This window comes from Lichenostomus cassidix, chromosome 8 (assembly GCF_008360975.1).
Source record: "Lichenostomus cassidix isolate B80296 chromosome 8, HeHo_3.0, whole genome shotgun sequence".
NCBI lineage: Eukaryota > Metazoa > Chordata > Aves > Passeriformes > Meliphagidae > Lichenostomus > Lichenostomus cassidix.
Genome location: NC_139489.1, coordinates 12,471,361 through 12,494,186, shown reverse-complemented (window position 1 = coordinate 12,494,186; position 22,826 = coordinate 12,471,361). Strand labels below are relative to the sequence as shown.

Sequence of the window (22,826 nt, the reverse complement as noted above, 5' to 3'; positions counted from 1 at the left end):
AGGTTGTCAATCCAAATCTTTATACCAAAATAAATAAATAAACAAACAAATACATAACTAAATAAGGAGCAACTTCAAAGGCTGTCAGTATGCAAGTTACAGATGGGATTCAGCTTTTAACCCATAGAGGTATAAGCACACTTTTCCTGCAAAAGATATGCAATGTCTATAGTCTGCAATATTACATTTTAATAATCTACAGTACAAGGCAATAATAAAAAAGGAGAGTATAATATAATTGTGTACATAATTTGATGAGAAGCTGTGGGGAACATAGTCTTTCTATGCAATTATAGAAAATACTAATAACTACTCCTTGAGGACTTTGTTGACAATTAAATTTCCTATTTTTAGCCACGTTTTCTCAAAAGCTCTACAACTTACTTTTCAGGATTCCCATCTTTTCCCCCTCTCTAGAATATTTTTATGGTGTAGTTTAGCTTCAAATTGAAAACAAGGCATTCAGGAAGTTGGGTGGAACTTAATAGCAATCTCTAAAGCATTCTTTTAAGAGGGTAAAACCAGCAGAAAAGAGCCTGATGGGAGTAAGAGCCCTGCACTGTATACAGCTACGAGGCTTACTGCATCCTGTGGATCCTGCTGCAAGGCACACCACAGCACAGTATCAGGTAACTTATCTTGGAGAGAGGTTTGACTGAGTTACTATAGCAATGGGGAGTTTGCAGAGGCAGAGGAAGAAACCACACCAATGGAAAAAAGGAACTGGCTGCAGAAGGTCACTGTCAATCTTCTCTAGAAAACCCCATAGCATAAATTAGCCTGAAATGAAACACGGGGTCTCACTTTGAGAGTTTACTGAAAATACATTCAGAGGTCTCAATAATATTTAGTCTCAACCTGATTTCATCTCATTTATTTTGGTGAATCAAGGAATTAAACTGAGTTGTGTCAAGTAAACCTGTGAACTTCGAGGAAGCTTGAGTACATAACTTGGGAGTAACTGTATGAAATGCTACTGATGACTCACTAAGGAACACTTTTGCTCCTGGGAGACATTGGTCATTGGGTAAAAGGTGGAAAAGAATCAGGAAATAACTGTCTGCTGCAACAATATTTTAATCCACTTACAAAAAATCTTCCTTGGAAAGGCCTATTTCATATCTCCAGTGGTGAGTCATCTAATCTCATCTCTGTATATTGCTGAACTCCACAGGGATCACCTTTACTTCCCAACTTTACCCTGGCCAGGGATTCAGTCAGACAAAAGATCCTTAATGTCTTTCCTTAAGTTCAGCTCACTTCTCTAAAAAGCATTTCCCCTCTCTTTCACAAAATGAAAGAAGCCTTTTTTAAGAAATGCTTTCTTTTTTTCCTCTTCCTTTTTGTTTTCTATTTTTGTTCTTTTAGGGGCACAGGATGCCTGTATCAAATACCTCTTTTCTGTAAATCAAAATTTCTTCATGGGGAGCAAGTTGAGTTTCTGGCAAGAATATATTTATTTTTTCCTGTCTAGAAAGGATTCTCAAATTTTTATTTTAAAACTCATATATCAAAAATACATGTTTGTTCCTGCATATTGTATATATGCTTGTTCTCTCTTGCATTAATTTATTCAAAAACTCTGCACTTGAAAGAGTTAATAAAAATTCTAATTACAGGATAAGAAAGAAAGGTCAGACTCCACTTACATCATTGTGAAGGGCTTTTATTACACACTGCTATAAAACATATTTCTTTTTTTTCAGTTGCCATCCTCACAGGGTAACCTGCATACCAATAGGATCTCCAAAATGCCATGAAGCAAAAGATATTTATCTGCTAAATTCTGTGTACAGTAACCTTACAAATGCCAGAGAAAGAAAGATTGCCCTCTGCACAGAAATACTTGTGTAGATGTCTTCTTTATGCTAACAATGACAAGGCTCTCTAGGATTGTACTGTATCCAAAATCAGAATGCTGCTTTTTTTTTTTTAAAGCAGACTGTATATCAAAAGGATGCACATTTTAGGTATTGAAATACTTAATATAGCGAGCAAGTACTCTTGTAAAGCATTCTAAGTAAAACTATCTAATCCAAAAAGGTAAAATGAGAATATATGACTCAAGTGTTCTTGAAGAAATGAGATAGGATATGTTTGGGACTATCTCTCTGTCCTGGCTGGTCAACTAAATTTTCATTTTAAACTCTGTTTGAAGCCTCACAGAACTGTTATTTGATTAACTTGAGTATGTTAGATAGCAAGTTATACAAAAGCAGGGTGTCTCCAAATCTAATTGCTGTCATTTTTTAAATCCAGCTGTGCAAAACAACAAACAAGAGCTTTACTGTGGGACAAGTACAAGTCAGAAAAATTCTAATTTTTGCAATATATTAGTCTTCAAGTCCATTACTTGTGATTTAACATATCAAAAGTTGTTTATATAGTTATTTATATAGCTATTTTCAGCCCTAAATTCTGACAACATATTCAAAGAAATATACATTAATAAATGCAAGATTTACTATCTGCTTTCATAAAACCAGTGTGTGCTGCCAGATGTATTAGTTCAATATTTCAAGTGATGTATGCTCAAAGTTAGAACGTAACTAATGACGTAGTGACTGACTTTCCTTTTCTTTAGAGTTTTTTAGAAATCACATTCAAATAGTTGTTTCAGAGTTGCACTTTGTTTGCAGAGCAAGCACTGCCTATCCAACCTTTCTAAACAATAAATATTAACACAGAATAGTGAGGGTTCCATTTCATCACTTCTGCAGGCAATTCTACTAACTATATGTTTATCTTGTGGTCTAAATTTATGACAGGCCCATTTGCAGTGAGGCCTGGAGTTTCCTTGTTTACAACACTGCAAAGTAAAAGGTGACCTTTTTGTTTTTGTTTAAAACCTTTCAACAGTTTGTTCTGCTCCAGAGATAGCACCTTAATAAGGTTTCAGGCCAGAAAGCTCTCTTGTTTTCTTTTGAGGGTATACAGGACACTGCATTGACTTACACAGACATTAGAAAACATTTTTAAAACAGAATACAAACTTGGCTGAAGATTACATTTGTAGATTAGAAAGCTACTGCACTGAGATCCTACCTGCCATTATGAAAAGGAAAAGAAAACCAGGGGGTAGAGGATACATAGCTCGCTAAATAAACAGTAAATGAGCTGTTTAAACAGTTGTATCTATACACACAAGTAATAAAAGCATTAGGCACCTGGTGCAAATCTATTAGGACCTAATTCTGACAACAATATGCATCATTATAGTGGGATCTGATAAAGAGCAAACACTGGAGGCATTACATGTCTTTAGAAGAATCAGACTTCCTACCTTAGCAAGAGTGATAGAAGGTAAGTCCCCCTTTAAAGAAAGTTGTGAGTAAAGCCAGGCAGCAGTTGCAGTGAATTGAGTCCTTTCAGTCACTGTATACATGCAGTAGTTCTGCAATAAGGGAAAAATATAATGGGAGGAGCAGCTGTGAACGAGTGACCTCCTGAAGCTGAGTTCTCTTTGTGAATCGAGCACTGGGAGCCAGTGCCTCTGATTTGCATGGATTATCTCCACTTGAACAGATACATTTAAATTAACTGGCACAGGGGCACAGGGATAAAAAATAAAAAAGGAGAGAAGGAAAAAAAAAGGAAGAGTGAGAGGATGAGTGGAGGAGCGCGGGGAGCGGAGGAGCGCGGAGGGCGAGCGGCGAGCGGGGCGCTCGGCTGGGTGCGCTGACTCGGCAGCGCTGCGGCTGGAAGAGCTACAGCTCCCTCTTCATGTCGCAGCCGTAAGACGAGGAAAGATGTCATTACGGTCGAGTTTAAAACAGATTCCCCCGCCCCTGCTCCCCCCAGCTTATGATGGTCCATTTGATCAGATTTCTATAAACACTTAATAACTCAGCCTGACGTGCAACCAGGGTTTTGGACTGCGAGTCTCAAATGATTATAAATCTGGTAAACCCTGCTAAACGGTTTTAAACATTGAGATATTTTGAACACAGCAACTTGTGCAAGTGGAGATGGGACATTTCCAAGAGTGCCAGGACAGATTTATTATTTATGAGTGTACAGGTGTCTTTAAAAAGTTAAGGGATGGTGGCATTCAGAGCATGCTGTGCGGGAAGATGCCTAACAGGATGATGGTGTGTGTTCCAGCCAGTGCTTTCAATGTTATCTAAAATCTATCAAGACAAAAGAGAGACAAAAAATTTGCATTCAACCACTTCAGAATTTCTCCCTTATTACCATAAATACCACAAACATTACCTGTTGCACACTCCTGATTTGATTTAAATGCAGTACTTAAGCTGATTAGAGAAATATGAGAGTATGTTCAGCCCTCTTGAACCTGCATCCAATCCAAGAGGATCCTGAACTAAACTTCATTTCTTTTGTTCAGAGTATTTAATATAAGTTCTTTGTACTCCATGGTATAGAATTTTGTGAACCTCTGCATGGATTCATTCTGCTCAGAAATTAGACCAAAAGTCACTAAAAGATAGTAGAATGGCTGGTCATGTGTTCTTCCATCAACATCTGAAAAAGGGAATGGATGCAATTGCATTCTTTGAGAATTATTCATTGGTGAGTTTTGGTGGGACAAAACGGCCTGTATGAACACTTAAAAGACTCAAATCTTGCCTTGTAAGATGCATGTCTTACCATAAAATAATGCTTGTTCTGAGATAAATAGAATGAAGCTATCTACGAAGACAATCACAACTAATGTCTTTCTCCTGCTCATTTGCAGATCAAGCTGAGTCCAACATGACTCTGATGGGTCTCACATTTCTGTGGATCCCAACATTTATTTGTAACACAAAATCCAGAATGGTGCCTTTATCTGAACAGAATGTAGGGTAAGTACTATAATTAATCTAATGAGAAACTGCTTCTTTGAAATATCACATTTACAGTAAAATTTGCTACAGATAAATGACTCCATAGACATTGAAAAAAGTAGTAGAGAATATATTTGAGTTTTCTAAGGCATGCTATATGACAGAGTTATTGGTGTACCATTTAAAGTGCTTCCTCTGAGAAATGCTCTTGGTTCACTGGAGGTCTGGGAGTTTGATTATGTCATTATGAGGGAGGAAAGATCCTTCAAGCAGACCCTGTCTTTTTGAATACTTACCCAGATAGCATTTAACCTGACTGAAATACCATCCTTCCCTGTGCACTCTTCAGAACTTCTCACCTATGTTCTTTCACCATATCGTACTTGTAAATTGGACCCCAAATTTTATTTCTTATTTTCTCAATTGTTCTTTTTCCAGTGACCACTCGCCAGGTAATAACAGATGAATGTGACTCCAACAGAGCACTCAGAAATCTAGTCTCCATATCAAACCTGTATATGATAGCTGTGGAAAGCAGTCTCCTGGTTGATAGATGGCTTTGAAAAAGATGGACTGTAAACCAAATTTGCTCTTATTACTCTGCACCCTGCAATACACTCCTCAGTGCTGCAGCATCCAAGCTGATAATGGCATAGCTATTCAGTCCCACCAACCTGTATGTCACCAGCAACAGGGAATCCCAGGAAAAGAAAGGAATTACCCAGAAGTGAGAGTGATTTTCACCTTAAAGGTACACGTAAGAGGAAATGCCTGTGTAAGGAATCAAGACAGCCATGGAGGGTACAAGAAAAATTCCAGGGCCAATGTCCACTGGATTCAGAAGCTGTAGGGTGTGTCTTATTCTCTAGAAAGACATGTATGCATGCAATGTCATCTGCTAAAATTCATCAAGAGAAGACATTACTAGAGATGTGCCGGAGGTAATGTTGAATGAAGATGTGGATTTGAGGAAATGGTGTAAGAAAGAGCAAACTGAATGGGCAGCTGGAGATTTATAGGCACTTGTTGAGAGAGAGGTCATATAAGAGATACCTCAGGGGAGACTGGTGAGTCAAGGAAGTCTGTAAAAATATAACAACTGAAGCGATCTGGGAAACAGAGAAAAGCAAAATAATATGCTTGTCGTCTGGGAGACTCAAGAGCTACAACAGAAAAAACCAAAACAGAAGGTAGAAAGGAAATGGAAAAGTTAATTCCGGAAAAAAAATTGTTGGAACCAAGGATCCAAAAAGGAATAATAATGGTAGAGAAGTTAGTGAGAAGGGAAGAACAAAAGTAAGAATCATTAATAGAATAATTATTTTGCCTTCTGTCAATAGAAGGCAAAATAGACTAAGAAAAAATAGTGTCTGCTTGAACAGGGAGCCTGTGTTAATCAGAAACAAATAAACTGTCGCTAAATCAATTCCACAGAGCAGGATGTGAGGTCATTTCTCAATACGGAAGATGTGGGTGGAAAAGGAAAAATGTATTCTGCTGGGAATAGGGAAGAATCTTTTTTTTAATTCAATTTTCTTTAGTGGGAAATGATGCTATGAAATTCCCACTGGTATAAATTAAAGATGATTAGACTAAATGATTTCATTTTAGGTAGGAGAAAAATGCCTAAAAAAGGGAAGACTCATGGGAATAGTAGCAGGCTGAATATACTTGGAAAAAAAATGGGACTGAGATCCACATCATTAAATAAAAAAGAACCTTTAGAAATACATGGAAACCTTGATTGAGGCTCATGATTCTTGCTCTACACAACAAGAAGCAAAACTGCTCCATGAAATGTTCAAGCTACTCAGGAAAGATCTGAAAAAAGAGTAAGTAAACTTGTGTAACTGCCTTCTAATAGTCTGACAGATTAGAAAGGAAAAAGAAAGTATGGCTTGCATCAGACAGAATACATTTGGGCCACACTAAAACATATGTTTACCAAGCAGTCACCAGCCAGTAAGAAATGAGAATACCACTCTCTTTCTTCTGATAAACAATACAGATACTACGAGAAAACTGGTCCAAAACCAGATCATGATTTAAGCTCATTTAAATGAAATGGAACAATTAATAAAAATAACGCTTTGTGGCTCAAAGGGAAAATTTTGTCAGCTTAAAAGGTCTTGTTAGTAAAATTAGACCAGATTATTCAAGACCTTGAGTATGTAAAACCCTTGGAATTTCCTTAGGTCAAAGGAGCTAAAGATATGTGGAATATGTAGCTGATGAAGAGGTGAGACTGCATGGAAAAGTGGTCAAGCTATTCCATGAAAAGGAAGAACCCCTTCAACATTATTAGAGATGTGCAATCACAGGATGAAAGAAAAAAGATGGGTCAACAGACAGGTGTGTATTAGAGGACAAAAGAGAAAGTAAAGTGAAAATTGTCAGCAGTCAAACTGAACTACAGTTCAGAAGGGCTATTCAAACAAAGGGACAAAAAAAAAATAGTCAAAAAAAGACAAAAAAAAAAGGGCTTCAATAGGAGGGGGAGGTAATAGAAATAATCTATCTACAATTAAACACTACTTTATGTAAGTTTCCAGAGGAAACGGGATAAATAGTGGGAAAGAAGCTGTGATGACAGAAAATTACCAAACTAGAAGCAAAACTAAAACCACAGTGTACTCAGGACAGGGAGAGATCTCAAATAAAGTCCATTCCACAATCTGACAAGAAAGGGAACATGAAATCCCAAACCTGGTAGGAAGCATCTCAGACATGATACTGGCTGACTAGAGAAGAGCAAATGTATTATCCACTTATAAAAGGGAGACTTATGCAGCTACAAACCCATTAGTTTGACCTCAGTTGCTTTAGAAGAAATTTTGAAGGAAAAAGTAATTGAAAAAAGGGAGGCAAATGGAAAATGGGATAACACACAAAAAGGATTTACTAAAGATAGAATGTACCAAGTGAATTTGTTATCACTCTTTAATAAGATAACTGATTTTCTAAACAAAAGATTTGTGATACATCTTATCTATATCTGTGCTGCATATGATACAGCATTACATAGGAAACAGGGGATTAGGAGAAGAGTTGTAAAGTGGATAAGAGATTGTCTAATGGATAGATGGCAACTGGTGGCATTGAAAGAAGCAGCATCAAACTCAAGGAAATTTACTAGCAGGAATCCTCAAAAATCAGTCTTTTGATCAATCTTTTTTAAGATTCAGGCATGAAGAGAAGAGGTATGAAATCTATAGTTTCTGTTAAGCTAGGAAACAAAGTCCTTACCAAAGAGGATGAGAGTGTGTTTTAATTACATAAAATACAAGTACCTGAATATTTCATACACACACACATGAAATGTGGTATTATATTTTTCTGTAATTAAAAAAAAAATAATATTCATGCCATGTAAAGACCTGAGAGTGTGACCTTATCTGAAATCCTGGACATGGTCTTTGTCACTTGGAATTAAAAAAAAAATATGCAAAAACTGGAGTAGTTGCAAGGAGGTGCAACTGCAATGGCTGGCAGACTGGAAAGCCACCATTCATGGAGGAGAGTAAAATATTTTGCTGCTTTTGTCTGACTAAGCAAAAAACTGAAAGGGGATATGTCTGGTGTCTGTAAATGTATTTATTGGACACCAGACGGGAAAACCATTGAAGAAAGCTATGGAACAAGGCTGACAAATGGTAAAGCAGTTCATGCTTAGATAAGAAATGCAGAGAGGATTTTAACCCTAAGAAAATGGCATTTTCCAGACTCCCAATAGCTATAGTAGGGGTGAAAAAATTAAATGTGTTTTAATGGAGAATGATTCTTCTATCAAAGATGTCCTTTCACCTGGTTGCCTATGCAATTAGAAGACTAGGCTTGAAAGATTCCTTGTCTTTTGTTCCCAGTTTCTGTAATATATTCCATTGAACTCTGTGACCTGTCATGTGTCTTCTCCCTCCCCGTTTTTTAGTGCCAATCAGTGTCTCTGGTGTTGCTGAAGACTCGAGCAGACTCAATGGTGTATCTGTCATGCTTCAGAATATGCTGTCTGTAGATGTACTGTGCATTCTTCCCACTTCTACCCTGCATTTTGAAACCTGTCTGATAAGGAAAGATTATGTCATAGATATAACAATTATTTTAGCATCCAGTACAGAATCTGTTAGGCACTCCATCCAAGATAACTAAGAAAAAGAAAAGAAACATAGAAAGGAACAAGATAATGTAGCAGGAAAAGACAAGAGTGCAGTTTACCAGGAAAGTATTGCTGGAGCAAAAGAAATGAGAAAAGCATATTAACTTTTAGCCATGACTGAGATCACAGAGCAAGTCAGGCAGAGAGAGTGAAGGATGTAGAAAAGATTAGAGAAAATGGACAAAGAAATTCAAGAAAACATTTTTTAACTTTACAAGAGGCTTGATTTTGATTCACTTATAAAAGAGGGCCCTTTGATTTATTTAAATCCCCCCTGAACATCCTTGCTCTGCAATTGTACACCGTTTTAACAATTCTCTGTTGATTAGACAATGGAAAAGCAGAAAAGAACCAATCATGGTTATAACAGCAGAAAAGCCAAATACATTCTAACAACTGGCTATCACATTGTCTGCTGCATCCCAGAAAGGAAAGTCCGGCAGATATAATTCAATACCTACAAAGTCAGATTAATATGCAAAAACATCAATGTGATTGCTGTTGGTGTTATTTTTGTTTATTCCTATTCCCAATATAGACAGATGTGAACATCAATAGCAAACAAACACATTCAGATATAATAGAGATCCTGGATTTCTCATTACTTATCATAAATGCATATGCAAACGGTAACTAAATCCCAAATATTCAAAATAATCAATATCAAAAGGTTCTACCTGAAGTACTTCTGGCAGAGCTGATTAATTCCAGAAAGAAGAGCCTATGATCTGGTTTCCTAAGGAGAAAAGTAGAGGAAATCAGATCCTTGGTGACCCTCTAAATGAAGCCTTTGAAGGAGGCCAAGCTAGTCAGAGATTTTCTGGCTGAAGAAATTTCATTGAGAAAAGCTGCTTTGTTAAACTGGAGAACTTTTGATAAAGTGTTGTAGATGCCAAGGAAGGCTCTAAGGAAACCTTTGATCCCTTGTAGGTCGTTTTGTAGAGGTGAAGAAATGTGCTGCAGCAGCAGTGCAGCTGGCTGCAAGTTTTGAACCCTGTTTTCCCTGTCTCAGGTGTGTAACTGTGAGCAATTTATTCACTGTTCTGCTTAGATAAACTCACTGATAATAGCAAAGGTGGGGAGAGGAATGTAATTTTCATTCAGAAGTTTTAGAGTGTAGAAAAAATAAAGAAAAAAAAAGTCCTTCTAGCAGTTTAAACAAAGAAACAAAACTCTCTTAATCCTGGGAGGCAGATACCCAGATTTCCAACTGCCTGTCGTAACTCCAAAGGGACTATTCTGTAAAAATCACACATTCTGTAGGTCTGAGAGAGAATATAATTCAATTGGAAATGAATTCTACCTGAAGAAACCTGAAATTTCCAAAGGCTTTCCTCTTTTTACCCAAACTCTAACCAAAGTCTTCATAAAAGACAAAGTTAATCACCTCAGAAACAACCTCTCTGAACAGCAGCCAGTCTTCAGATTTTAGCTTGGAGGAGGCTCAAATTTAACCCTCCGGGGAGATATTCGGTCATGCATGTGGAATTCACCCCCAGAATAATTACTCAGAAACTGAGAATCCACATCTCAATAAAAATTGAATTGAAAAAATTGTTCCATGGATTTTTCAAAAAATGTGCAATATAAAAAAACGTTGCCTAGTGAGAAACTATTTCACTGGTGCATTCCTGTATGATTTTAATTTTCCTGTTTGCTTGCAGATATGTATGTTTTTTCTTAATTTAGAGATAATCTCTGAAGGAGTTTCATAATATATTTAAAAAAATGGAAAAATGGATGTTCTGGATTGTTTGAGGTTTACCTGTGATGTCTGTAGGTGATAAAATTGCTAGTTCAGCCTTCCAAAGCCCACATAAAGAAATGGTGGAAAGTGCATTTAAAACATATTTAGTAACAGAAGAGAAAGGAATAAAAGAAAACATTTCAGAGAACATTGAAACAGTTACTGGTATTTTACTTGTAATGACAGCTTTCCCACACTTTGTACAAAGAACAGAGTGCCTTTTAGGCCAAAACATGGTGGATAATCTTTATGGAAGAAGGGTGAAATTTAAATCCAGACTCTAAGCCTGGAGAGTGTAATGAGCAATAGACAGACTATGCATTTAATTCCATTAAGTGAAATGTATTTCATTAACAAACGTGTTAGCAGAATTAAAACCTCACACTAAAGGAATGTGAAAATCATCAGTGGCAGCCAAAAAGCTGCTACAATATGGCACATATTGCAGAAGAACTGAGGCTGATGTGGAATTAAATACATATGAAATGAATAAAAAAAACCTGACAAAATTGTAGCAAAATTTGAATGCTAATTTATGGCACCTAGTGAAAGAAGCAGGACAGCAGATCATCTGCATATAAATGGCCTCAACACATTTCTTGGTGCCAGTCTGTTACCCTGCTCAGAAGGAAACAAAACACATTTCTTAACCAGACTAAGACAAGAAATTGCCAAACAGGAGATTCATTAAATTTCATTAGTTAAACAAGAATAATTATAGCAACAATTTTTTTTTTATTTAATACAATCTATTAAAACCAAGAAATGGTTGAAAATGAGGTATGGAATAGAGAAAGCAAGAAAAGATCAGACAGAAGAAATAAAAATAACAGAGGATATCTCCATATTAAAGATAGAATTCTTTCACATAGACACCTTGTTATGCATAATTATTCTAACCCTGAGAAACAGTTTTATGTCTTGTGACTCTCTGAACATCGAAAAGGACTCTGAGGAACAGTGCATAGGGAAAGAAAAACTACCATAAATATCAGGTGACAGAATAAGGTAGAATACCACAGACTTCCAAACGAGGGTCTGCCCATTAACATCATAATTATAGAAACAAAAAAAGGCAATATGGGAAAGTTTATCCTTTTAATAATTATATTCTTATCCACTTTCCAATATTTTTAAAAGCAAATTAAAAACAAATATTAAAAAATCTATGGAAACTAAATGCACATTTTAAAATTTTTTTAAAGCAAAAATAATTCTAGATTCTGCTTTCTTTTCATAAATCTATTCTGTCTTTATCACCCACCTCTGAGGGCCAGCTAGTCCTTGCAACAAATACTAAGTTAAATTTCTAAAGCGCCTGAAGTTTTTCTTTTTTAGATATATAAGTGAAAACTTATATGTATATAGATGAGTTCAGCAAGAAAAAAAATTAAGAAACAGCATATGAACTGATGAAGAAAAATAAAAAATCCAAGACATTTGATTTGTTTTATGTGGGGTTCTGTTTTACCAAGATTAGCAAAAATTTCAGAAGCTCTCTATTTTAGAAGTGTTATCTACTAGTATTAAGATTTTTATCAGAATTTACAGTGAGTTTAATAGTGTAGTCATCACATCTGCTTACATTGATTGATATCACAGAGTAACATTTGATACAACTCTGTCACATCTTTTTTTTTTGAATGACCAAGTGCAACAAATTACATCTGCTAAACTCCATGAAAGAAAGGGAGCAGTGAATTTTTGTGCAAGTGGAGCTGTATTTTTAAAGTTACTTGGGGCTTGTTCTGCTTGTGTCTTATGAATATAATGTCATCAAATGAGACAAAAGAGTGACTCTGTTGTCATAAAAAATCAAGTGCCTCTTCTCTCTGTAAATGCATTAATGGTTTTGCCTTTAATTGCTGGAATGGTCCAAGGGGTGAGCTGGATGTCTGATAATTCCCTCATGCTTTTTCAGTGGCAGTGAAATCTAAATCATCCTCCCTGGGTCTTTGCCTCCTTACCTGCATCAGGGCTTCCCCCAGATGTTCCCCTGTGAGCCTTTTTATCTCTTCACCCTGCTCCAAATTCTGCACACCCAATCATCTCCCTGGAGCACCAAGTCCTCTCCTCCAGGCATCTCAGGGCTTTTTCTGCAGCCCAGGACTGCCTAATGATTTCACCACTGTCTGACCTTTGTCTTTGCAATTGAAAAAATAGATCTGTTAATGTTTCAGAGAGATGTTTTCAGTGGCTGACTCACTTGGAGACTTTGGTATTTTCCTGGCATTAGTTCATGTTGTTTCTTTTCCTGTTTCATCCCCCTTCAACAGAGTCTGTTAGTTTTGGTCTGTGCAGAAGAACAGAAGATTAGTCAAGTGAACACAATAATATTTGTACCAACAACATACAACAACCTCCTCTCTTCTCCCCAATTACCAATGTACTATTTTATTATATGAAATGTTCATTTTTCAAGCACCATTTTGAGATTTGCTATTTCATTTCAGAAATGGTATGATGATCAAGTATATTAAATAACACTCAGCTGAGAATGTTCCAATTTCATACCTTGATTCCCAAAAGGTTTAGGGCTACTTTTTAGTTTCCTATTTTCTGTTTCTAGTAATTTCAGTGTAACTGTACACAGTACATAAAATTAATTGTTAAACTGCAGCTCCACAGGCATTAAAATTAAACAGCTCTGGGGTCCCCTGCATAAGGATGTGGACCTGTTAAAATGAGTTCAGAGGAAGCCACAAGGATGAACTGGAGGGCTCTCTTTTACAGACAGAGAGATTTGGGGCTGTTCAGCCCAGGGAAGAGAAGGCTCCAGGGAGAAGCTGTGGATGCCACATCCCTGGAAGTGTTCAAGGCCAGGATGGATGGAGCTCTGGGCAATCTGGTCCAGTGAAAGTTGCTCCTGTCCACAGCAGGGCACTGGAACTAGATGACTTTTAATGTCCCTTCTAATCTAAACCATTCTATGATTCTGTGATTCTAACATTTATTTAATGGGGCTAAGGCCAAACATGTAAATAAAATTGTATTTTTAAAATCCAAGAATTTTAATTTCTTGCTAACCCTATGGTGTATTAATAAAAGCCAACATTAAAAATTTAATTTAAATGCAACACTAGGAGCCTCATCTTTCCAACTATCTGTATACTGAAAAAGGAGAGAGAGAAAGAGCCATTCCCTCAAAGAGCAATCCAGGTTACCTAAGGCAGGGTGAGCCCCAACCTTCCATTTTAACTTTGAACTAAGCTTCCACCTGTGAAGAAACAAGAGCAAGTTTCCAGAGAAGATGGATTGATTAAATGGATCTGTGTTCTTTATTCCAGCTGGGTATCAGGAGCAGAGCTGTGTTTGCAGTGTCAAAGATGAACACATTTATTTTGGGATCATTTTAACAAGCAGATAATGGATGTTGATACCCATTTACCTTTCCAGTTAGTGACAATTTGATGTCTCTGCTGACATTGTTTTGAAAACCTTATCCCAGGAGATTTGAATAGAAATTCTAGCAATGTTGTTGGTTGGTTTTTGTTGTTGTTGGTTTTGGTTGGTGTTTTTTTTGTTTGTTTGTTTGTTGGTTTATTTTGTGGTGGTTTTTCTTCTTGATTTTTGTTTGTTTGTTTGTTTGTTTTGGTTGGTTGGTTGGTTTTGGTTCTGGTTTTGGTTTTGTTTTTGCCAGGGACTCCTGTTTCCTGGAGTATTTTTATTACTTCCTCTCACTGCTTGGTTTAGCAACCCAACTCCTCCCCTTCAGATGTAAATGACAACAGCTTGGGCAGCACATGGTTGAATTAAATCTTTCAGTTCTCTGCTGCCTTTAGGAAGCTCTTTTTCATTAAAAGTGATTTGCATACTACCAAACTGTATTCCCTACAAGCGTCAAAGCTGATTTGAAACAGGGGACTAATGGGCAAAAATCAACAAAATTGCTAAGGAAGAGTTAATAAGGTCAAACAAATTAGTTGATCAGCCTTTAAGGAAATCTTTCTGGACTAGTTTTCTGTTTGCTCAGGAATTCAGGCAAACCTATTCTTCATGCAAGTCTTACTTTTTAATTCATCACATTTATTTTTGCAGAGAAGCAATATTGAAGATTGAGTTTAAGCAATCACTTTAGCCTTTTCCACTGGGTTATGTAATGCAAAGAAATTACTCCATAAAGAGTGTAAAGCTTATCCACCTTTTCCTTACTGTGTCACTCTCTCGTGACACCTTGTCATATGCTTTGTCCTGTTATTAATATTCATTGTTTTATTACAGTACCAGCACTTCATTCAGCAGATCTGATTTATGCAGACAAGTTGTCTCCTTGGAAAAAACTGGGAAGGGGTAAGCAGGATTATGTCCATTTGTTCACATCTAGAACGCTTGGATATATTTTTCCCTGCAAATATAATTTGGTTTATTTTGTGGGGGATTGTCAAAGGTGCTGTTTGTGACAGCACTGAACAACTGAAGGAAGCTGAGGGTTCAGCTGTGTCATGTGTAGGTTCTGTTTCAGGCTCTGGAGCTGCACAGCAGAGCTCTCTCCTCTGCCTCTCCTGGCTCAGGTTGAGATAACCCAGCACTCTTTCTCTCCCTTATCTAGGGCTGAAAGCAGGTCTTTGCTGCTTTAGTGGGTTTAGCTCCAAATCTTTACTGTGCAGGAACAAGAGTCATTTATAAAGTTCCACAGGATGTACCTAACAAGTTTTTAAAAATTTGGTCTCGGAGGAGTCACAGCCCAGAACACTGACTGCTGTGGGGCGGCTGGGAAAGGAGAGCAACATTTCAATTCCTGGAGCAGGTGACAGAAGTTTATTGCTGGCAGTTTCCTTCATGATGACAGGGACTACGGCAGGCTGATGACAGTTAGAGGCTGCCAGGTTCCACTTCTGCAGAAAGAAAGCGTGCCGGGGATTATAGACATCACCTGCCCCCAAAAACCCCTGAGAGACAGAGGCACACGTGGACTCAGCCTTTGTACACAGCATAAATCTACATCTGACCCTCCAAAACACCTCTAAAATCTGTTCTGGGTTTACAGGGCACAATTGCCTGCTAAAAAGGCTTTATGTGTCTGTCGAGGAGAAAGGAGAGAAGAGAAAAAGCTGTCAAAAACCCAAAAGATGAACCAAATGCAACTTGTCACAGATCTATCCAAGGCCACTAAGGCTGGCTCTGGCAGTTGGCTAAACTCAATATTTGTACTATTCGAAGTATTTCCTAGGGTAATTATGGAGAAATGCAAGGAAATACTGTATTTCGAGCCAGATATGCCAGGAAGAGGTAATGAGTGCCTCTTTTGAAGCTGGTTTGAGTTTCAGGCACTCAGTACCTGGCAGAATCTGGCCTGTGCTGAGAGCTCATTTGTCTTGAGTCACACTGACATGACTGTGTATGACACACAGGGAGATGGAAAGAGAAATCCATGTCCTAGAGAGGCAGCTCTGCTGACTTCAATAGTATGTCACACATCTGAACCAGGCTGAATTTGTTCTTGCAGCTATAGACTCTATTGAAAGGAAATAGCTTACTGAAAATCAAGTAGAAATTGGAACAAAAATATTCGTTATAATTAAGAAATAAAATTATGCTTTAGCCAAAAATGGAAATTCAGAAATATTTTCCTGCAATTGCTTCTAGGAAAGCAAAATGAAATAAAAATAGTTTTTATTTTAGTTGTTTATGACTATTTTCATCCAGCATTAAGAGAGAGTGAAAACTGAAATACTTTGGAATTTTATTTATAGCGACTTCTGTCTTCCTTGACACAAAATTTTAGACTGATACAAATGTACCCATCTGTGTTCAGTGCCCCTGAAAAAGGCATTAAACCGAGGCAAATTCCCTCTCTTCTCTCAGTAGAAGTATAGTATATGGAGAAAGATTATGTAATTTACAATATAATCAAGTGCTATCAGCTTTCTTCCATGCACACTGCAAATTGTTCTCTCAGAAATGTGCTACGTCTTAACATTTTTGCAAACTCAGTTACACTTTTCTGGCCAGAATCCCGTACATCTTATTTGATGAGAAAGACATTCATTCTTATGAATATCATGTAAAATTCATTAACATCTTTATGAAGTTGCTGTGGTGAATTGTCAGTGGTGTTAGAACCTGAAAATAAGTGAATAACATTAATTGGAAACCTTTGGGGTGTTTTTCATCAGGATTTTGCTGTTCATATGAAAATGTATATTAATAGTTAATAAAATAGCATTTGAAATATTATCAGAAAGTTTATAATGATATTATCTATGTTTAAATAAATAGATTGTTTGGAAATGTATTGGAATACAAATATTATGAGTGCATATATTTAATATAACACTTTTCTTTAGAATTTCCCAAACTTTAGACTTTCTGCAAAAAATAGATTTGGCATTGTTATTCCCACTCTCAGGTAGGGAAACTTGGTATTTAGAAAAGGCCTCAATGAGTATTCTCTGCAAATCTCAAATTACAGCATGAAGAATTCTGGAAATTATTTAGCATCATGACTAAATTAAACAAATTTAAAACAACAACAACAACAACAAAATGATATTTGTTCCCATAATCTTATTAAGTGAATTGCAGAGAAAATTCAAGAGCAGTGTTGGGGACCTTTTATCTACATAATCCGCTTTCCATCAAGAAGCCCCTCACATTCTTGCAGCTCTCAAAAGAAACATTTCATTGCTATCACTGGTAAAATACTTTGTTTTACTAAGATTTTATTTTTCAGTTCTCTGTCTAAATTATCGATCTGAGAGGGGCTGAAAACTCGTCAATTAGATAATTTGAAACACTGAAATAACTTGAGAGTTCTTGATTTGAATTCACACTCTTTCAGACGAGGCAATGAGTCACTGGGTGTACATTCTGCTGTGCCTAAATCGAAATGTCAAAATATATACATACTTACGTGGGATTCGCTAGGAACAGAAGTTGACTTCAGACTTTACAAGGCAACATTGCCAGTGAGAGGGCACTGGGGAGAGCTGAGTACCCACTGATGGAGCCCAAAGCATCTGTTACCATGAGCTGTTCCTTAGCCCTCAGCAGGGCTGGCGTTCTGCAGCCTTGCAGAGAGTGGAGAGGTGCAGATGGCAGCTCAGTGGTGAGCACTTCCCAGCTCTTCCACTTGAGTATCCACTCCCCAGTTCCTGTGGCAAATTCCTGCTGCGCTGGAGGAAGGGTTAAAGAAGAGCATAGCAGTTAAAGGCACTTGAATGTGTGCTGTCACTTTTTCTGCTGGTGTTGTGAGGGTTCTCTCCTCACTCTGCATGGCTCTGTCTCGTGCCAGCAGAGGTGAGCAGCACACACTGGACAACACCTCAGTGCTGAACAACATTTGCTTTTGGTACACCACAGACTGAGGATTCCTTTTCAAAATACCTCCCTTCTGTATGGAAAAAGACATTGGGAACCTTCAACAGTATATCAACTTAATCAGCCTAAACCCACCCCTCATGCCATTCTAAATTAATTAATTAATTCTGTAACTTCCCATGTCATCTTTTCATTGGTATTTGCTTGGTTGTCTTCCCCACACACTTTCCTCACTGAGCATTCCTAATTAACAAAACTTTGAATGATTTTCTCTCCATCTTCTTTACTGTCATTAAGGACCACTTCTCCAAGGGTCTGCAGACAATTGTGTAAACTTTTCAGAGTTTATTCCTCCCTGCATGTGCAATGAACTGCTGCACAACCCTAGATGCTCCTGGATATCCAAGGTGCTAAGGTATGTACAAGGCCGGGGGAGTGCTTAAGAATCAAAGATCCACAGGTCTGACAGCATCTCAGTGAAACTCTCCCTGCCTCTTGCCAGCATTTTTCCAGTGCACACATACCTATTTGGACTGGTCTGAAGAGCCCTGGCACCAGGTTTCATGTCAGATACACTTCCTGTATCCCTGTTTTGCACCCTGGACCCTGAAGTGGAAAAGGTACTTGGGAAATAAATATATGAATGTGAGACTCTTTTAGATGTGTGAATTGAAGTTAGGAAACAGAAGCAGAGGATCGTGGTCTGTGTCCATTGTAAGTTATAAAAGATTTTCATTGATGGATGTTACGTAGTCCATCTTAATAAACTTATTTCTTGTTTACTTCTGAAGTATTCAACCAAGATTGGAAGTGAATGAAATATTTCTGCTCTTTTATGTCCTCTTCTGAAAGACAGTTTAAGAAAAATTTATTAAAGTACCAAAGCAGAAAAAAAGGAGAAAATAATAGATTTAATGGCTTTCTAACAGCGGTGGAGTTGAAAGCCTAACTCATTGTTACTATATCCAAAGCATTTTAAAAGTACAAGCAAGGAATGCATCTCTATCATCTGAGTTTAATACAAAATCATGTTCCTCTCCTGTCACACACAGGATTTGTTATAGATTTTATCTGCAATAAAAGCTATGTCAGTAGTGCCACATAATACATTTGTAAAGGTTAGAGATATTTTAACCCACATCTGTGACCAGAATTTTAATGACAAGCATAGCCTCTGATGCAGTACTAGGAGAAGAAAACTCTTCTGTAGATACTAATGCAAATCAGTGTAGAACAATGCCTATGCAATATTACAATAGGGTCATTGTGAATCATGTCCTTGAAATTACAAATATGTGACATAAGTAAAAATATATTATTACAAATTCTGCCATCTCCTGTCCTTGTCAGGGGTTTCTGTATTTACAATCCAGAGAGATTAAACTATTTTATTGCTTAAACTGTCACGAAAACCTGCAAAACAGAACAGCAGAATTACTTTAATGACTTTCTTTTTGAAATATGCATTCTTAACAAACCATGCATAATGAACAGGAAATGCACAGATGTATTGTTTCTGTCCATTTCTATTTTGCTTTCAAAAAATTCATTTATTTCCACCTTCAACTTTTCTAATGAGGGGAAAAATGAAGGAAGCAAACATCCCATCAACAGCAGTTTTCTTCACATCCAAGGGCTTCAAGTTTTATCTTTGAAACTGGAAAGAGTTTAACATGGGAAATTAAAGTTTTGATATTGAAAGGTGATGTTTCCACTTTAATCATCCTCTCTATTCATAAAACTTTTCCATGGAATTACCATGTCTGATTTAATTGTTCTTGATTATTTTAATTGGTTTGAGATGATGCAGTTTCTGCAAGATGAAGCTCAACAATGCCTTCTCAGGAAAAAACACCATAGCTGGAGTGAACAAGTAGTTCATCATATGGGTTCCACTAAGAAAATGAAATTGATCATTTCAACTTGTTTCACTTAGGTAGAGCAAGAGATGCAAGTAGAACTATGCTTGAACAAAAAGTTACATATCCAAAATAAACTCTTGGGTTATAGGTCTATGACCATAGCAACTCATGCTACTTAAGGCATATTTTGGCATCTGATCATCTTTATTGGAACTGCAAGACTCATTTGGGGTAAATGGTAATTTAATTAGTGGGCTCCATACAAAGTTTCAACTTTTACCTTTTCCCCTTAAAACAACAAGTTTCTAGAAAGCAAAGGCAAAAGTCTTGTTTTGATTAACCTTTTATCTTCAAGCCTTAGATCAGTATCAGGACATTTTTTTCTCTTTTCTTTCATAATAGATTTCAGAAAATAATGTTGATATTTGCAGCATTACTGAGCCTCCACATTACACTGTGCAATTATCCATAAGATTTGTGGAGCATAAAGCAAAACTGTTTGCTTTTAGAGGACATCTGCTATAAATAAAATGATACCATAAATTTTCCAAGACAGCCATCACCTACCCAGTTGTTACAGAGGCAAAAAGTCTTGGCTTCCCAGAGCAGGTTCCTTTTCAGCCTCTTGTCAGGGAGGTCAACAGCATTTACTTTTGTGCTTTTTCTAGGTACCTTCCCCCACTGTAATGAAATTAGAATGTAATGCTTTCGACGCCTGCACATATCAGCTTTCATTCTTTGGGGAAACATGTGAACATCATTAGAACACAGTTTCTCTCTCTGTTTTCAAAAATGTTTCCTTAACAAACTTTATGAAATTCAAACTCGGTGAGTTCATTCCGATGCTGTCTTTAATAAAGTGGCATCTGCTAATGCTGGTAAATGTAAGCATCTGTTCTCGTTTCTGGTAGGAACCCAAATCTTCACCAGCAGGGAGATCTCAACATGGACATAACATTCGCCAGGAAGGTGCCATCTCTGGAGCCCAACTAGGTGTTCGCTTTATCCTTAGGAGCACTGCTCAAATCTGTTCATCCTTTGCTTTGCAAAGTGAAAGAAATGAAAGGAATTTTTAATTCTATTGCTGCTGCCGCTTACTGTTGATAGTAAATGGTACACGGTGCTGTGAGGAAGGCTGTACATAGCTCTTGTCTCCTGAGAAGATTCACAGTGGGGTTGCTGTTGGTCTCTCTTTAAAGCACACATTTCTCTGTAGTGGTTTGCTCTGTAAGCTTGTTAAGAGCAGAATGAATTAGGAGTGAGCTGATGACTTGCTCACCTCAGAGACGCAAGAATTATGTCCTTGCATTCTTTGAAAAGTTCATGGGCAGCATCTACTCAGGTTCTCTGTGTGCCTTTTCTTCATGAGGCTCTCAAATATCTCAACTGTGGTAGGCCTTGGCATTTTTATAGTGTATTTACCTTCCGGTATGTAAAGAGCAAAGGTGCTTTTTAAGTCAAGCAGGATATGAAGGTTCCTTCTCTGGTAAGATAACCTCAAATGGTTTTGCAGCTGCCTGAGACTGAAGTAAGTGCTTTTGATGAATGAGTCAAAATGACATGTTTGGGGATGAAATAAGGTGCTAGTCACAGGTTTTTGAAACAGCAGCCATGGTAAGTGCTTGAAATATAGCTTTTTTTTCCTAGTAAATTTCTGTTGGGTGAACTAGTTACACTTCTGAGTTGTTGCTTGTGCTATTGAAATCCCTTATTGCTGTTAGATAATGACATTAAAGTAGGTTAGAAACTGTACCAGCAACACAAGCTGTGAAGAGTCATGAATCAATTCACACCCCAAAATGAGTGCAAGAGCACTTCTATTTCAGAGTGAAATTTGGGAGTCTGATATAGGCACATGACCACTTGAGTGGGGAGATAGGGGAAACCCTAATATGTTGGGATTTGTGGTATCTCACTGAGAGGTGATAAGAGAGAAAAAATAACATTCCATGTGGGACTCCCTTGCTTTTGTCATTGGAGAACTATCTCATGCTAGCAATGAACAGACAACATATTTTTATTCTTCTTTACCATTTTATTCTATAAAACCTTATTTGTACTTTGCTACAAAAGGAGCTGTAAAATTGCATTTTAAAGGTTTTTTGTACGACATACAAGAAGATGCATGCTTAATAGTACCTCCCTAATGAGAATTTACTCTTTAGGCATCTCTGATATCTGTTTTGTAAGGTACAGCTGTCTAGGACACTTGGGAAGAAATAGATAAGATAACATGAATATAGTTTAATTAGGCTACAACTTTATTTACTATCTCGTTTTGGAGCTACTGATAAAGGAGTGCAAATGTTAATACTTTATTTAATTATTTTCATTAGTCAAAGCCTGTTAGGTGTCCTCTGTTCTTCTACAACTGTTTCCTGAATTGGAGAAATTGGGAGGCATGAAGAAATAGAGGGAATTCTAGAGAATTTTGGCATTCCCACATGCTAGAACCACACTAAAAAGTGCTGCATGATGCAAGAGGTGAAGAGGACAAGGACCAGGACAGCTGTATACTTTCTGTATGAGACAAAACTCATTTCCAGTCTGTGAAAAACATGTGTTTCTTATTGCATATCAGGTCCAAAATTATCTGTAAACATTGGTTTTCTTTTCATTTTTCTTCAGATGAAACTTGATTTATATTTATTGCATTCTTCTCTGATAATAATGCTTTTCAATGAAAGATTCTAATTTAATGTCTTTTTGTTCAAACACATGATTTTTAAGTATATTCTTTTCATTCTAAACTAGACAAAATTAAAAAAGAATATTTGTGTTAGACTGTAGGACTATACCAGTTTATGGACACTGGCAAATTCTTAATTGTGCAAATTTATGGCTTGCTCTTGGAAGGACTGATTGCTTATATACACAATGTTCAAATTATTCCCATGGTTGTATGTATTTTCTTAGAATACAGGCTTTATAACCTTCACAGGTCTTCATGATGCAGTCTCTAAACAGTGCATAATAAAAGATAAGGGCTACAAAAAGGGTTTTTAATGGATGCC

General features: G+C 37.0%; 1 protein-coding gene across 2 annotated transcripts in view; it reads right to left on the bottom strand.

The window, feature by feature from the left end:
• ADGRL2 (adhesion G protein-coupled receptor L2) overlaps window positions 1-3,539 on the bottom strand; it is a 381,333-nt gene extending 377,794 nt beyond the window's left edge. For both annotated transcript variants that reach the window (XM_085067912.1, XM_085067913.1), the window contains exon 1: window positions 3,284-3,539. The gene's annotated coding sequence lies outside the window, so the exon portion shown is untranslated. The remainder of the gene's footprint in view (window positions 1-3,283) is intronic.
• Window positions 3,540-22,826: the final 19,287 nt, after the last annotated feature.